The sequence below is a fragment of the Physeter macrocephalus genome, chromosome 20 (genome assembly GCF_002837175.3).
Source record: "Physeter macrocephalus isolate SW-GA chromosome 20, ASM283717v5, whole genome shotgun sequence".
Classification (NCBI taxonomy): Eukaryota; Metazoa; Chordata; class Mammalia; order Artiodactyla; family Physeteridae; genus Physeter; species Physeter macrocephalus.
Window position 1 is genome coordinate 56792499 of NC_041233.1, and position 18263 is coordinate 56810761.

At 37.3% G+C, this 18263-nt stretch overlaps 1 long non-coding RNA gene across 1 annotated transcript in view; it reads right to left on the reverse strand.

Annotated features, from left to right (window-relative positions):
• The window catches only part of LOC114484622 (uncharacterized), a 46298-nt gene that overhangs the window by 8947 nt on the left and 19088 nt on the right, over window positions 1-18263 (reverse strand). The window contains exons 3-7 of the long non-coding RNA XR_003677740.2: window positions 16604-16766; window positions 15973-16083; window positions 14887-15041; window positions 14538-14685; window positions 2648-2889 (exon numbers count right to left, since the gene is read on the reverse strand). This is a non-coding gene — a long non-coding RNA (uncharacterized lncRNA). The remainder of the gene's footprint in view (window positions 1-2647; window positions 2890-14537; window positions 14686-14886; window positions 15042-15972; window positions 16084-16603; window positions 16767-18263) is intronic.

The following is an 18263-nucleotide window of genomic DNA, read 5'->3' on the forward strand; positions in this document are numbered from 1 at the left end:
ATTAGAACACTCCCTAACACCATACACAAAAATAAACTCAAAATGGATTAAAGACCTAAATGTAAGGCCAGACACCATAAAACTCTTAAAGGAAAACACAGGCAGAACACTCTATGACATAAATCACAGCAAGATCCTTTTTGACCCACCTCCTAGAGGAATGGAAATAAAAACAAAAATAAACAAATGGAACCTAATGAAACTTAAAAGCTTTCGCACAGCAAAGGAAACCATAAACAAGACGAAAAGACAACCCTCAGAATGGGAGAAAATATTTGCAAATGAAGCAACTGACAAAGAATTAATCTCCAAAATTTACAAGCAGCTCAAGCAGTTCAATATCAAAAAGACAAACAACCCAATCCAAAAGTGGGCAGAAGATCTAAGTGGACATTTCTCCAAAGAAGATATACAGATTGCCAACAAACACATAAAAGAATGCTCAGCATCACTAATCATTAGAGAAATGCAAATCAAAATAAAGAAGATGTGGCACATATATACAATGGAATATTACTCAGCCATAAAAAGAAACGAAATTGAGTTATTTGTAGTGAGGTGGATGGACCTAGAGTCTGTCATACAGAGTGAAGTAAGTCAGAAAGAGAAAAACAAATACCATATGCTAACACATATATATGGAATCTAAAACAAAAATGGTTATGAAGAACCTAGGGGCAGGACAGGAATAAAGATGCAGATGTAGAGAATGGACTTGAGGACACGGGGAGGGGGAAGGGTAAGCTGGGATGAAGTGAGAGTGTGGTATGGACTTATAAATACTACCAAATGTAAAATAAATAGCTAGCGGGAAGCAGCAGCATAGCACAGGAAGATCAGCTCGGTGCTTTGTGACCACCTAGAGGGGTGGGATAGGGAGGGTGGGAGGGAGACGCAAGAGGGAGGAGATATGGGGATATATGTATATGTATAGCTGATTCACCTTGTTATAAAGCAGAAACTAACACACCATTGTAAAGCAATTATACTCCAATAAAGATATTAAAAAACCCCACAAAACTTAAGAAGCAATGAAGACACAACGTAGCCAAAAATAAATAAGTGAGAGAGTGGCATGGACATACATACACTACCAAATGTAAAATAGATAGCTAGTGGGAAGCAGCCGCATAGCACAGGGAGATCAGCTCGGTGCTTTGTGACCACCTAGAGGGGTGGGATAGGGAGGGTGGGAGGGAGACGCAAGAGGGAGGAGATATGGGGATATATGTATATGTATAGCTGATTCACCTTGTTATAAAGCAGAAACTAACACACCATTGTAAAGCAATTATACTCCAATAAAGATATTAAAAAACCCCACAAAACTTAAGAAGCAATGAAGACACAACGTAGCCAAAAATAAATAATTAATTTTAAAAAATCTTATTTTATGTTGAAGCATTCAAAGTATTCCCTCCAATTTTATGAACAAGACTAAGGTTGCCGGGCTTCCCTGGTGGCGCAGTGGTTGAGAATCCGCCTGCCGATGCAGGGGACATGGGTTCGTGCCCCGGTCCGGGAAGATCCCACATGCCGCGGAGCGGCTGGGCCCGTGAGCCATGGTGGCTGAGCCTGCGCGTCCAGAGCCTGTGCTCCGCAACGGGAGAGGCCACAACAGTGAGAGGCCCGCGTACCACAAAAAAGCAAAAAAACAAAACAAAACAAAAGACTAAGGTTGCCACTATCATCACTTCTATTCGATATGGAACTAGAGGTCTTAGCTGACACAGAAAAACAAGAAAAAGAAACAGAAGGAAGAAACAGTCACTATTTTCAGATCATATGATGTGTTAACATAGAAAAGGCAAAAGAATATACCTCAAAATATTAGAATTAAGGTGAATAATATTATGTTTCTGGATACAAAGCCAACGTTCAAAAATCAGCTGAATTTTTACACGTCAGCAACAATGTTAAAAAATGCAATTTAAAAAATGATCTCACAGTAGCATGAAAAATATGAAGTATTTAGGAATAAATTTAGCAAAATATAACTAAGACCTTGGAGGAGAATATTATTAAACTTCACTGAGTAACATTATAGAATAACTGAATAAATGGAGGGCTGTATCACAGTCATGGACTCAGTGCTGTGAAGATGCCAGTTCTCCCCAAATTAATCTGTAGATCTGATAAATTCCAATCAAAATCCTAAAAGTGTTTTGGGAGGACGGGAAAATTGACAAGGTGATTCTGAAGAACTAGATGGGAGGACTTGCCATACAAAATATAAATCATTATTATAAATCCCTAATAATTAAAATGTATCTTACTAATGTAGAGATAAAAAATGTAGCCAATGAAATAAAATAGCCCAAAAACAGACCCATGAATAAATGAAAACTTGACTTACGATAGAGCTGATAAAAAGGAGCAGTGAAAAAAGGATAGATAGCTTTTTCTGATAAATGATACTTTGTTATCCATATGAAAAGTAACTAAATTGGACCCCTACCTTACAAAAATCAATTCTTAGTGAATTCAGAATCTAAATATAAAGGGCAAACTGTAATATTTTTAGAACACAATATCAGAGATTATCGGTTTTTAATGATTAAAAAAATTAAAAAAATTTTTTTTTGGCTGTGTTGGGTCTTCGTTGCGGTGCGCAGGTTTTCTCTAGCTGTGGCAAACAGGGGCTAACCTTTGTTGTGGTGCACGGGCTTCTCACTGTGGTGGCTTCTCTTGTTGCGGAGCACGGGTTCTAGAGCATGTGGGCTTCAGTAGATGCAGCACGTGGGCTCAGTAGTTGTGGCTCACAGGCTTAGTTGCTCCGCGGCATGTGGGATCTTCCCGGATCAGGGATTGAACCCGTGTCCCCTGCATCGGCAGGTGGATTCTTAACCACTGTGCCACCAGGGAAGTCCCAGAGATTATCTTTATAACCTATGGGTAGGAAAGAATTCTTTACACAAGACATAAAAGGTACAAGTTATTAATAATAATAACAACAACAACACTAAATTTCAGAGAATCTCAGATGCCAACAATTCTATGACACACCACTACTTTAAGACAGGAAAAACATACCAATTAAACTATAGGACAATGTTTTCTTACTAATTAGGGTTTTTAATCTTATACTATTATAAACTTACTTAAACACAGATTTCATGTTCATGCATAAGAAAGAAAATTTGAGAGAAATAAGTTGATTAAAATATTCCTAAAATGTTTTCATATTCAGAGCCTGAATCTTACACAGAGTTTTTGGCTTCATCCTTGACCTCCATCCCTATTGTCCGCACAGTAGCACCCTCTGCCATCAGGAACATTGGTGATCAAAGCATTTCTTAAAGAGTACTCCATGTTATCAGTATATCTCCCAAGCCACTGGCATCCATTTTGCAAATTTTGATGTTAACATTTCCTTGATTTATAAGAAAGGGTCAACAAAATATTTCAGACAATAACCAGGATTTATAGTCATTTTCCATATAGTTCTTAAATAGTCTATTGTTGGAAATGTCAAAGGATTGCAGCTGTCCAGTAATGAGATCAGGAATAACAACCAAGACCCTGTATTCAAAGGTAATAACTATATCATGACTTGTGCCTGGGCTGGCAGGGATTATAAAATCTGTCCATTATAAGGCTGTATTAATTTCCTATGGCTGCTGTAACAAATGACCACAAACATGGTGCTTAAAACAGCATGCATTTATCCTCTTACATTTCTGGAGGCTAGAAGTCTGAAATCAGTTTCAATGGGCCCAAACCAAAGCGTGGTCAGGGCCATGTTCCCTCCAGAGGTTCTAGGGGAGAACACATTTCCTTGCCTTTTCCATCTTCTAGAGCTGTATTCCTTAGCTCGTGGCCTTTTCCTTCATCTTCAAAGCCAACAGCATTGCATTTTCAAATTTCTCTCTACTTCCATTGTCACATTGCCTTCTCCCTCTGTCACCGCAGTCAAACCTCCCTCTCTCTCTCTCTCATAAAGACACTTGATAATTTAGGGCCCACCCAGATAACCCAGGGTAATCTCACCATCTCAAAATCCTTAATTTAATCACATTGGCAAAGTAACCTTAGTTCCAGGTTAGGACCTGTATATCTTTGCGGGGGTGAGGGGGGAGCACTATTCAGCCTACCACAGATGCGAAAATGCGAAAAATGTGCATCTAAGAATTGACAAAATAAGATAAAATTGATAATATCAATATAGTTAATTTATGGAACACTTTAATATGACAGGTACTGTTCTATGAGCTTCACATATATTTACTTATTTGTTAAATTCAACACATATAAAAGACTATCTTTACCACCTAGGGTTAGGGAAGAAATTCTTAAATAAGATATAAAAGGCACAAACCATTAGTGATGATGATACTAGTAATATGAATAAATTACTATCAGTAATAATACTAAGTTATATTTTATTAATTATATTATAATTAAGAATTTCTATTAATCAAAAGCTACTATAAAGAAAGGGAAATAAACATACCACAAACTTGGAGAAGGTATTGCTATGAATATAAGTGAAAAAAGTTTAAAGTCCAATATATATAAAGAATTTATATATTTCATTAAAAGAGGAAAGACAAATAATCCAATAGCAAAAATAGGTGAAGGCTTGAAAGTACACATCATAAAGTGCTCAGTAGAGTATAAAATGCTAGTTGGAGTGTAAATTATTATAATTGTTTTGGAAAACAATTTAACATCATCTTGGAAAGTGAAAGATGCACTAACCCTATGATCATGGAATTCCACTTTAGGTATATATTCTAAAGAAACCGCTGTGCACGTGTACCAAAAGACATGTATAAGAACATTCACAGCACCACTGTTATGGACTAGCAAAAGGTCTGACACAATCCAAATACTATCAACAGTAACATGGATAAATTGTAAACTATTTATACAATTAAATACTCTATCACAGTGAAAATAAATTCATTACAGCTATGCATAGCTGCATGGATAATCTCAGGAATGTAATGTTATGTGAAAAGAAAGCAAACTGCAGAAGAATATATACAGTATGATTTCACTACTATAAGTCCAAAAACACAAAACCAACATTGTTTAGGAATAAAACATGTGAATGGCAAAGGCATGCTAAAGAAAAAAATTCAAGATATTATTTATTTTTGAAGGGGCAATAAAGGAGATGAGATTGGGATGAGGTATAAAGTGTATTTCAAACATAATAGAATTATTCTATTACTTGTATTAAGCTACATAGGTGTTCAGTGTATCTTGTTTCTTTATTTTTAATGTATATTTATAAAATTTATTTTCAAATTAATTAATATGTAAAAGCAGTTTTAAAAAGCTAGATATAATAGTACATGTAAGACTTATACCTACTTTTCAAACACAAATGAAACAGTCATATATATTGGAAGAAAATCCCAAGGAGTTTCAAAAAGTAATGATTTTTCCTAATCACAATGCAATAAAATTAAAGACTAACAATTTTTAAAAAATAAATTTATTTATTTATTTTTGGCTGCGTTGGGTGTTCATTGCTGCACGGGGGCTTTCTCTAGTTGCAGAGAGCGGGGGCTACTATTCGTTCTGGTGCGCGGGCTTCTCATTTCGGTGGCTTCTCTGTTGCAGAGCACGGACTCTAGATGCACAGGCTTCAGTAGTTGTGGCTCGAGGGCTCTAGAGTGCAGGCTCAGTAGTTGTGGCGCACGGGCTTAGTTGCTCCGCGGCATGTGGGATCTTCCCAGACCAGGGCTCGAACTTGTGTCCCCTGCATTGGCAAGCGGATTCTTAACCACTGTGCCACGAGGGAAGTCCAGAGACTAATAATTTTTTTAAAATTTATCCATTTACAAAATTTTAAATGCCTGGATAAATAACTCAGATTAGAGCTGAAATCAAAATGGAAAATTTAAAATTTGGGATGGGGCTAAAACAGTTCTCAGGAAAAAATTTAAATGTATATATTGGAAATTAACAATGATTGAAAATAAATAAAGTGTATAATGCAAGAAACTCTAAAAAATAAAATAGGGGCTTCCCTGGTGGTACAGTGGTTAAGAATCCGCCTGCCAATGCAGGGCACATGGGTTCTAGCCCTGGTCCAGGAAGATCCTACATGCCGTGGAGCAGCTAAGCCCGTGCACCACAACTACTGAGCCTGCCCTCTAGAGCCCGCGAGCCACAACTACTGAGCCCGTGTGCCACAACTACTGAAGCCCGTGCACCTAGAGCCCGTGCTCCACAACAAGAGAAGCCACTGCAATGAGAAGCCCGTGCACCGCACCAAAGAGCAGCCCCCGCTCGCCGCAGCTAGAGAAAGCCCATGCGCAGCAACAAAGACCCAACACAGGCAAAAATAATTAATTAATTAATTAAAAAACAAATAAATAAATTTATTAAATAAATCCAATTAAAGTAGATGAAATTAGTAAAGATAAAAGCCAAAATGAAATAGAAAATAAATGATGGGAAGAGGAACTCATAGAATAACAATCTGAATAACAATCTGAATAACTGGTGATCAATAAAATGCAAATTAAAATGTAATACCATTTCACATTCACTAGATTGAAAAAATTAAAAATGTGAAAATAACCTTTATAGAATCTAAAGAATCTTCCATTCAATAAAAAAAAAGAAAAAAATGTGAAAATACCAAATGTGGGTAAAGATGTGAAGAAACAAGAAACTTCATATTGCTTAAGGGAATATAAATTTGTATAAATACTGTGGAAAAATTTTTGGCAGAATCTGGCAAAGCTGAAGAGCACTTTTTTGGGGGACCAACAATTACATTTATAGTTACATATTTTATAGAAACTCTGATACAGGAGTTCCAGGAGACATGAATATCTGTGTAAAAAATTCCAAAATATTCACCAAGAAAGAATGGATAAAAAAGTTTGGTACATTCATGAAAGATATGTTACACGGTGGTTTAAATGAAGAAACTAGGTTAAAACTAAAGAAGAGGAAAACAAGGAAGATACAGAACAATACATGGCATATAATTGTATTTGTATAAATTTTGAAAACATTCAAAACAATGCTATATGTTATTTAAGAATACATACGTATGTAAAGTATAAAACATGCTTGGGAATTATAAGCACCAAATTCAGAATAATGATATGTGTGGGGAGAGAATGAAAGGAATAGAATTGGGAGGAAGAATGCTGGGATTTCAAGTACATCTCTAATCCTTTATTTCTTTTTAAAAAATTAAGCAAGTAAAACAAAGGTTTGGATTTCATGGAGGTAGGATGGATACATATATTTGTTATGTTTTAGTTCTGAATGATATATTTTATAATATTTTAAATACTTTTAAATGACTCAAGAATATGTAGAAAACCTGAAGAGACTGATATTTACAAAAGAAATGGAAAAGTTCTACTCCTCAAAACAACAGCATCTGATTCAGATAATTTCATCTGAGTCCTAACAAATCTTAGAGAAATGATCATTTTTACGCTATATAATTTGTATCAGGGTTTAGAAAAGGACGAAAGTCCTCCAGTTTGTTCCAAAAATCTATCATAATCCTGCTACCAACACCAAACTAGGATGGCATTTGGTATCTAAAAAAAAGGGTGGAGGGTAGGCCAAATTTACTTATGCTCACAGATGAAATATCTGAAATGACATGTTAGCAAATTAAACCAGCAATGCAGTAAAATAATAATACATCTTGAGCAAGAAACGTTCATCCCAGGAATCCATGAATGATTCTGAATTAGGAACTATGTTAATATAATTCACTACATTAACATATTAAAGGAGGAAGCTCCATCAGCTCAACAGATACCACCAAGATAACTGAATAAGATCAAAACCCATCACAGATTTTTAAAAACTCAGCAGAAATATTAAGAAAATTTCTCAGTCTCATGAAGGATATTAATCTACAACAAAAATCATATTTAATGATGAAATATTAGCAGCATTTCCACCTAAATAGGATAAGATAAGGATGACCACTAACAACATTATATTCAAGTTTCAATGCAAGAACTAAGAAAAAGAATTGAGAAATATAAAAGGAAAACTAATTTGGTAATATCTATCAAAAAACTAAGTATGTATATACACATTTTTAGATGGCTATGAACACATAGTTTTCCCCATTCCCTACTGGAACCACCTCCCGTTAAAATGATGACAGAGAAATAACATCCACATAAATAAAACTTAAGATGGTGAAAATAATGAGGGAGCCCATAAGCAAATCAAAGATTTCAACCAATATTTGGAAGTTAGAGAATGGATAAAGAAAGGGTCATGAATGAAGCCAGTCAGAGGAAGCTACTGCCCAGAGAACATGGTGAGTGATACAGCCAAGGGCACTAATCAGTTCCTCAGAATCCCGGAGAAGCTTTTAGCTGGGAAACGCCAGGTACAACAGAGGGAATAAGTGGGATGTGATGCTTATTAATTAAAAGTCTATTTACACAACAGACAAGTCATCGACTCCACTCTCCCTCCATCATCCAAGCATCTATCCCTCTGGCAAATAAATAAAAGAGTTCTCAAAGTAAAAAAAATGGCACAATGAGAAAGGGCTCATTATGAAAAATGCAGGCTCTAGAATCACAGAACTTTCCAACATCTGATGTGTGGGATTTGTTTTTTTTTTGGGTTTTTGTTTTGTTTTGTTTTGTTTGCGGTACGCGGGCCTCTCACTGTTGTGGCCTCTCCCGTTGCGGAGCACAGGCTCCGGACGCGCAGGCTCAGCGGCCATGGCTCACAGGCCCAGCCGCTCCGCGGCATGCGGGATCTTCCCGGACCGGGGCACGAACCCGTGTCCCCTGCATCGGCAGGCGGACTCTCAACCACTGCGCCACCAGGGAAGCCCTGATGTGTGGGATTTGACCACCTAAGTTCACTTAGGGTCCAGAGAGTTAAATATGAGATTATACAACATCTGAATAAGAGTTCAAGATTTGTTGGAGTCATGTGTTATAGGCTCAACTGTGATCCCTAAAAGATATTTTGAAGTCATAACCCCCAGTACCTCAGAATGTGACCTTATTTGGAAATAAGGTCTTTGCCGATGTAGTTAGTTAAGATGAGGTCATACTGGGGTAGAGTGGGCTCTTAATCTAATGGCTGATGTCCTTATAAGAAGAGGAAAAGACACAGACACACAAACACACAGGGAGAGCACCATAGGAGGACAGAGGCAGAGATTGGAGTGATGCGTCTACAAGCTATTACTGTATAGATTCCCTAAGTCATCTACTTTAGAAAGCATTTTGCTATCCCATGCTTCTCCTTTCTGTTCTCAGCATTCTTCTCCTTTTGAGAAAAGAATACACGGACTATTCAGGAGACACTGAGAAGTTCAATTTGACAGAGGTACTATTTCCTCTCTGTCATTCTCTCTGTTGTCTAAATTCCCAGGGAAGGAAACCTGACTGGCTCAGTTGGGGTGAGTACCAACTTAGTTATGACCACTGTGGTGGGGGTGGAGGAAGGCTGCCACGTGGTACAAAATCACTGCTGGAGGCCCCTCCGTTGGAAGTAAGACAATCCATAAAATCAGTCACTATGAGCTAGGTAGACAGTCCAAAAGTTTTCTACTAAAACTATTATTTATAATAATTCAATAAATATCCTTGTAGGTGTATCCTGATAAACATTATCTGATTACACCCATATGATAAATTCCTAAAGGTGGAATTATTGGGTCAAATGTATTAATATGATTAAAGTTTTAAATTCATGTTATCAAATTGCTTTCCAAAGCATTGGATTAATTCACACTCCTACCAGCAGTATATAAATGACCATTTGATAAAACACAATTCCTTTGTCAATACTAGGTCTCATTTTTTTTAACCTTTGACAATGTGATAAATGAAGGTGATGTCTCATTTTTATCTGTCTTTTCTTTTATAATCAAGAAAGCTCAGTATTTTAATCTGCTTTTTGGATATTTTTACTTCTGTGTTTTTGAAGAGTCCAATCATATGAATTAGCCAATTTAAAATAGGGCTATTTTTTTTTCATCCTAATGGCTCATTATAGCTCTTTACATATGTAAGAAACTTACTTTTTAAGATCTATGTTGAAAATATTTCTATTTCTATTAGTATTTTTATTTTGCTTATAGAGTGGGGTTTTTTTTTTTGGATGCCTGGTTAAGTCTAAAAAGATGCTTTTACCTAAATATGAATTGTCTGCAGATCAACTTTAATAATAGATTTTTTAAAAATACTATGGAGAACAATAGATTAAATATTAACAAATGAGGGCTTCCCTTGTGGCGCAGTGGTTGAGAGTCCGCCTGCCGATGCAGGGGACACGGGTTCGTGCCCCGGTCCGGGAGGATCCCACATGCTGCGGAGCGGCTGGGCCCGTGAGCCATGGCCGCTGAGCCTGCGCGTCCGGAGCCTGTGCTCCGCAACGGGAGAGGCCACAACAGTGAGAGGCCCGCGCACTGCAAAAAAAAAAAAAAAAAAAAATTAACAAATGAATCTTGAATACTTAATGAGTATGAAGTGCCAAGCAAATATGCAATCATAGTAGCCTCTGTTATATTAATAGCGATACAATTCCATCCTCTTTTATTCACTACAATAGTTCAGCCCTTGTCCCTTCTCACCTGGATTTCTGTAACTGGCCCTAAATTGTCTCTGCCTCTAGTCTCATCAAAGCCATCTTTCATCACTGCCCCAAAATAATCCCTCTGATATACACATTTTATATCACACATCCACTTAACCCCCTTTGATTGGTTCCAATTGCCTTCATGATAAAATCCAAACTCTTAGCACAAGGTCCTTCTTCACCTGCGTCCTACCGAATTTCTCTGGCCTTCCTTCTATCTTCATGTCACATTCAATCCAGCCACAATGGACTAATTACCGTTCTCCAAATGTACCCTCTTGCTTCACAGATCTGTAATACCTTCTGTTATTCCACCTACATGGAACCCCCTTCCTCTCGGTCACTATGATTAACTCTTATTCACTGTTTTAAGACTCAACCACGTCTTTGCATGCTCTAGGAAGCCTTTCAGCCTCTCTCCCCTGTTCCTTTAGGTAGACGGCCTCTATGCTTCCACAGCATTCCATGCCTATCTCTCCCTTGAGCACTTTTGAGAGTTTGCTAGTCTGTTTCTCCCAGAATACTATAAATGTGGTGACAGCCTCGTCTCTCACCATAATGCAGGGTCTTACCCAAAACAAATGTGCCACTGTCAAAGTCTTAAACAGGGATTAAACAATATAGCAGAATGTCAGGACATATATAGAAGAATGTCAGAATATTAATAGCAATCATTTTTAAAGGTGGTATCATTTAGAATATTCAGTACATTGTTTTTCTGCCCTGTGCCTTAATTTCTACATTTTTAGGTCTAAAAGAATACTATCAAGCAAACATCTTCAGAAGATAAACTAGGATAGAAGAAGATTAAGAAATCTGGTTATAAAATGCTTTGATATATTAGATGCTGGTATAAAATTCCAGGAAACCTAAGAGCATCTTATTTTCAAATATCTATAATATTGAAAGTTATTGAATAATGTAATACAGTTCATTTTTAGAGGAATAATGTAAATGTAGTTCATTTTTACATGGGACCCTTGATTTGAGGACACTAAGAGGAAACTCCCGACCTAGGATTTGGAGAAGATGGGAGGAGATTAAGAAGGTTATATAAACTTCAAAGTTGCTAAGAGACCAAGATCTGTTCTCACAATAAAAAAGAAATGATAATTATGTGACATGATAAAAGTGTTAACTAACACTACAATGGCAACCATATTGCAATGTATCAAATCAACACATTGTATACCTTAAACTTACACAATGTTGTATGGCAATAATATTTCAATTAGAAAAAGATTATCAATAATTTAAGAACAAACACAAAAGTATTGTGGAACTCATAATTTTATGTATAATCCTTTGTACCTCAGACATTGAGATAACTCTATTCTCCAGTATCAAAGTGATTAAAACAGCAATACTTAATTCCAAATTGAAATAAATTTAAAAGTTTCCAATTCCTTTGCTAGACTGAAAACAACCCAAATATTCAGCCAAGTGCTGACAATTTATACACCTGACAATTTATACTATCATGCTCTTAAAAGAAGAGAGAGATCTTTAGGCCCTAACATAGAAAGCAGTATTACATATTATTAAATGAGAAAAGCAACTTGTAAAATATAATCTATATAATCTCATTTTTGTGAAAAATGTTAATATACATATTTGTATTCATATATGTATAGTTAAAAACCCAAAAGACCATCCAAAACTTAGTTGTTATCCTGGAGTGGGGAGAAGGAGGTGGGTCATCAAGGGGACGTGAGCTCTCTACTTCATATGTTTCCGTCATGTTTAAGTTTTCACAATGAGAAGGCATTAACCTTATACAAAACAATGAGGGTATTAAATCTTTCCTTTGTGGGAAAAAATTCTGAGGGCATGGGAAAGTACATCAAGAAACTTGTTTTAAATTAGCTCTCCCTTTGCACAGAAAAATCACCCAAGTCTGTTCTACCTCCTACAGGTTTTCCATCCCCTCAGAATTCACTAGTCAAGTAAATGGAGAGAACCCTGTCCTCGTATCAAGGAAGAAGTCAAGATTGAAATTCATGAGTCATCATGCCTTGGTTTCCTAGGACTTGACTCTGGGTCTTAAATAGACTCTGCAGCTCCCTTTCTGAATGACAAAAGAGAGAAGGACCTGCAAAGGGTACAAAGTTTCAGTTATAAGATGAACAAATTCTAATGTACAGCATGTTGACTGTAATTAACAATACTGTACTGGACACTTGAAATTTGCTAAGAGAGTAGATCTTAAGTGTTCTCACCATACACCCTGGGGAGCTAAGGTACAGCATGGTGACTGCAGTTAATAATATATAATAATGTGTTATATAGCTGAAATTTCCTGAGGATAGTTATTAAATGTTCTCACCATACACACACACACACACACACACACACACACACACACACATACCCCGTTACCATGTGAGGTGATGAATGTATTAATTAACTTGATTGTGGTAATCATTTCACAATAGAGACATATATCAAACCATCACATTGGACACCTTAAATATATACAATTTTCATTTGTTAATTACACCTCAAAGCTGAGGAGAAACAAAGAGTGAGTAAAGGACCTAAAGTTGTTTGTATGGGGGTCAAAACTGACTGAGCTCATCTCACACTAAGGAATCTCAAGTAAAGATCTGGAAGATTCAAAATGGACAATAAGGTTAACGGTCAAAATATTCAAGTCAAGAGCCCTAAATCTTCTGGCCTGAATAATCCAGTAATGAATTAATCTAATAATTCTTTGTTTTCCAGTTCCCTTTGCCAGTGTAGATCTGGCCAGAGAGCGTTCTGAAGCAAGAGAAATAAAGATAAAGGGAAGGAAATGAAGACAGACCATTGTCTCTGGGGAGCCCTGAGGAAAGGTGATGCAGATGCTAAAGCAGATGTGACCATGTGGAAGTGTGTTGGGGGCCCTTTGGGTTCCTGCACTGTGACTCAGGTGACCCTTCCTTCTTAGTAAAACAGAAGGGACAGCAGTTCCGAGATGTGAGAGCAAGAAACTCGGGCACCCTCCTGGCTTCACCGTAGGGAGGTGGCTGCCTATTGAAATTTCATCCCTTCTTCGAAGCTCAAATTCTACCTTCTTCAGAAAACCTTCCCCAAATAAGCCTATATGATTTATAGTCAGTTTGTAACAATTTAATACCTTACTAAATTACATTCTTGTATTATCACCTTACTAGGTTGTAAATGTCTCTAGGGCAGAAATCCTGTTTTGGTTTTAAAAAATGTCCACAATATCTAGTGTAGGGTTGAGAATGTAATAGGTGTTCAACAAGTAAGCGTTCAATGGAAAAGCTGAAAGGAAGAAACCATCAGGCTCCCTAAAGTTTCCTAAGCTTCTTTCTAACCTAAAGAATACCGGAGATGGTTGGGTCATATCCCTGCATTCTCAAATTAGAGGGCTGAGGTTCACCCAGTACATGGTATATTTTGCTCTGAAGAAAGCTACCCTGAATGCAAATTAAGCCTCAAAGCCCTACAAAGGACAACCGGGAAAGCACAGTCCCTTCTAAATCCCCTTGGGGACCAGGCTTCCCTCTCGGTGCGTCTGTGTCTGTGGTGAGTGTGCATGGGTGAGGAGGCTGGGGGGGTGGGGGTGGGAGGGCAGAGGCGGGAGGGAGGAGAGAGACTCCATGCAGTGATTATGTGGAGGGGATTTGCTATGTCCCTTTCTTCCTCCCCCCACCTTCTTTCTTTGTCCTCTTTCTCCGTGTTCCTCTCTTTGTCCCCTTTTCCTCGTCCCCTTCTTCTGCATTTGTCTGGGAGGATCCTGGAGTGTTCTTTTGATCGACTCAATCTTTCTCTGGCACTTGAGTTCTGATTGGCTGAAGGACTTAGAGGGGGGGAAAAAACTTTAATTAAGTAGATAATCTCTTCTTTGGAAGTTTGGCAGCTCCATTTCACCTCCCCTTAACTCTGTTTGGGATCGCTTACACACCAAGGAAGTTGGGGTTTGAGGAGAATTCCACCCCACTACCACTGAGGAGAATACTTTCCCATCTTACCTCTCTGTCTCCCAAGTTTTTAGAATTTTCTATCCTTGTCACTCCAGAGGATTATGTTGCTTACGAAGCCTTCTGTGTGCATCTTTCTTTTCACCTGTGTCCTCCAACTCAGCCACACCTGGTAAGTAACCTGGACTGTAACCTGGAACTGGGAATAGGTAAATGTATGTAATCTATTGGAGAGAGCTTATTTTCATTTCCAGAACTGTTGGAAGCCTTGGGATCTCTCCTAGGAAAAAAATTGTTCCATGGAGTAGGGCTCTTCCTAAATTTATGGCCGGTTTTAGTAAATCTTTAGGACCCCAGGTAATAAAGGAATGGATGATCAGATGGGGGGAGGGGTTCTTACTTTTATAAGTTGCTGGACCACAAATATTCGAAGTCTTTTTGGGGGAAATGGACAGTACCGCTTTTTACCAAATCCTGATGTCAGCATTGTGGAGGAGAAGAAGGTGGTTCAAAGCAAGTTCTACCGTCTGCTGAATCTGATCTTTGAGGTGAAGGCTGGAGACAAAATTCAATGGGATCTTATTTTGCACTTTCTGACTTTAATTTTTTTCAGAATATTCTAAGTAACTGCCCATATTGACACTTCCTAGAGACTAAAAATTTGCTCGAGCTACCGAGTTGCTAGTGGGTTAATAAACGTGTTTGAAATAAACTGCTTTAGAAATCTAAACTTCTCTACAAATGTATTTAATTTATTCCATTTACACAAATTTCTAAATTGCTGAGAAAATGTGTGTGAAAGTGCTTTGTAAGCTATAAACCATTGCACAAATGATAGATGATATTATCATCATTTTCATTTAGCTCTTGGAAACCGTATAAGCATCTATATATGGAAATGTTAATAAGCAAGTATGCAATAACATACAGAAGTAAGACCTGGGAGATGCATGTTGCTAAGGTGTTTCGAATTTCTCTCCAATTAAGATATAAACTCAGTTTCTCTATCAGTTCTAATTTTGCCCATCTGTGTAACCAAGATATAAATCCAATTGCTACATTAACTATTGAGAAAACAAGAATAGGAATTTCTTTGCTGAAATCAGCTTCCTATGCTAGTTGAGAATGTATTCTTATCTTTAGTGAGTATAGCCATCTTTATTAGAGAGTCGATCAGAAGTATGCCAAATTAATACAGTTTGCAAGTTAACGCAATAACTTGCAACATCGCCGATTATAAACTGAACCACCGAATAACTGGTCGATTTTTAATTGGCATTTTAATTAAATATTTTATGTTAAAAAAAAATCTGTCTTCTCTCTCCTTCATGAGAACAAAAAGACAAAAGGGAGAGCAGACTATTTCAGAGCATTTCTACTGACGTTCATGGTATTCTTCAGCTGATTCAGTATCAGCAAAAGAGAAACACGAGATTCCTTTCCCCAGTCACCAGGGCAGTGTGAAGAATTGTTCTATAAAAAATACCTTTACTGTGTGTTCCTTCCCTGCTGGAGGGGGTCATGTTCATTTCATTCCGATACTGACACAGCCACACTGAAAGGTGGCTGGGTTGCTTGTCTGTCCAAATTCAAGTGTCTGGATTCAAAAGGAGACAAGAAAAAAAGAGATGTGAAAGAAAGTTCTAATTTAAAAACAGGGTTTAAGAACCCCTTCTCTCCTTGCCTGACTTTGAGGAGAAAATGTACAAATCTCCTGTATAATGCAATTAGATTTTAATTGCTTTTCCCCATAAGCCCCAATTTGAATGAAACATTTATGCTTTGCCAAGAGTCTGGTTTGGGTAGCATTTGAAAGTGATTTTTAAACTTCACATTAAATCTTGGTTATTCTTATAATGGAACTATCAGGGTTTTGCATAAGGTCATCCTCCCCTTTGAGCCATGCAGAGAAATTTGACCAACCGCAGCCTTTCAGAGTTTCTCTTAATACTTCATTATCAACCTTTTATGTGAGGACCTCAAAAGCATTTAACAAATATAGAACCACAATTTCTGCTTGGCTGTTCAATTGTAGGCTTTCCTGAAATTACTGTCTAAAAGAGTCCATCAACAGAAATTCCTGGGCTTGAAAAGGAGAGAATAAAGATGACATTCACCTACAACGTGCAGTTTTACTAGGTATCTCAGTGCAAGATAATTGGGTGGGAGTTGGTGTGGGGGGAGCATTCTCCACAGTTTCTTCTTGTTGGGACACTTCTGAGGATAATTTCCTTTAGTAACTTGAGAAAAATCTTTTCTTTGAATTTGTTTTTCTTAATCCTAATGGCTCCAACAAACAAACAAAACAAACAACAACAACAACAAAAAAAAAACGAGTGAGAGAATGGGAACACATGAATGCATGATACAGCCAAGCAGATGGAGACAGCTGTAATGGTGGCCAGAGATAAACCAATTTGACTTTTCACTTCCAATATACTTACTTATCTGGCATGAACAGGCCTAGAACATGTTTTTCCTTAACTCTTACCGTCATTTTACTCCCAATGATGTCTCATAATGATACTGCGTCTTGCTCAGTTCTATCCATTTCTCTCTCTCTCTCTCTCTCTCTCTCTCTCTCTCTGCTCCACTCAATCACCAAATCAGAAAGATGCACTGGGACATAGAGGTTAACGCTGGCTCTGCCCTCATTCTTTAACAGAGATCACTGCCTCTCCTTTTTTCCAAAGGAGTTAAATAGGGTCATTCTCTTTCCTGCAGTAGAGCAAGAATTTATCTGAAATCTCTGGGTTTTAAGGCAGCTTTTGATATACATAATTCCTTGGTTCTCTCCAGGTACATTTTTAGGGTAACCTTTCTATGGCTCTTGAAATTTCATCTGATAATGACATGCAGAACCCCTGATTAGCAAGCACTCAATTACTGTGTGTGTGTGGGGGGGGTTGAGTCCATGTTCCCACCAATCATCATCTATAGCTTATTATTGTCCGCATATATGTGAAACTATTTTTCATATATATTATGAACAATAAAATACACACTCATTTAAAAATTATTGAATTCATGGTAATTTGTTGTTATATTAAGTTTTTGTTGAGTTCTTCCCACTGACAGATAAAAAAAGAACAGGTGAGAATCCACTAAACTTTGTCAGATTAAAAAGGGATTCTCATCCTCACAGAGGTTGGGAATCTGCAAAGTTGGGGAAATAAAAAGTAAGGTGTGTGAAATTGCTTTGAAATTAGGAAAATAATATGCCAATATAAAAGATTCACATACCTAATAGCTTCCCTTCTCAATAAAAAAAAGTTTATAGTCCATAAAAAAAGGCTTGGTATTCGTGGAGTAACTCGGAGGTGGATTAGGTTGGCAGCTGCACTGTAGGAAGTCCTTCTAAGGGCTTGAGACATGATCACTGAAATTTAATTCCCATTTTGTCATTGATTTCTCAGTAGTGGAGCCCTGCGTTTTTCCTTTCAGTGTCTCTATATCTCTTGCCATAGATAATAATGTTAATATAATAATAATTATTATCATTTACAAAGGCTGTGAGGTCTGGGAGGAGACACTTCATTACAGCTTTTCTTACAAAATCAGTTTGTATAAACGATGAGGAAGATGCTCCGTGGTGCATCTTCATTTCTGTGTGCGTAGATGATAATATGACACAAAGAAAGATCTCCTTTTTGTGATATTATATAGAGAAAAATGGGGGTATTTTTAAAAAGGCTAGAAGAAAAGGAGTTTCATTCCAAATCCTCTCTCTTCCATGGAAAGAATTTACTTTTTTTTTTTTTTTTTCTTTTTCCCAGC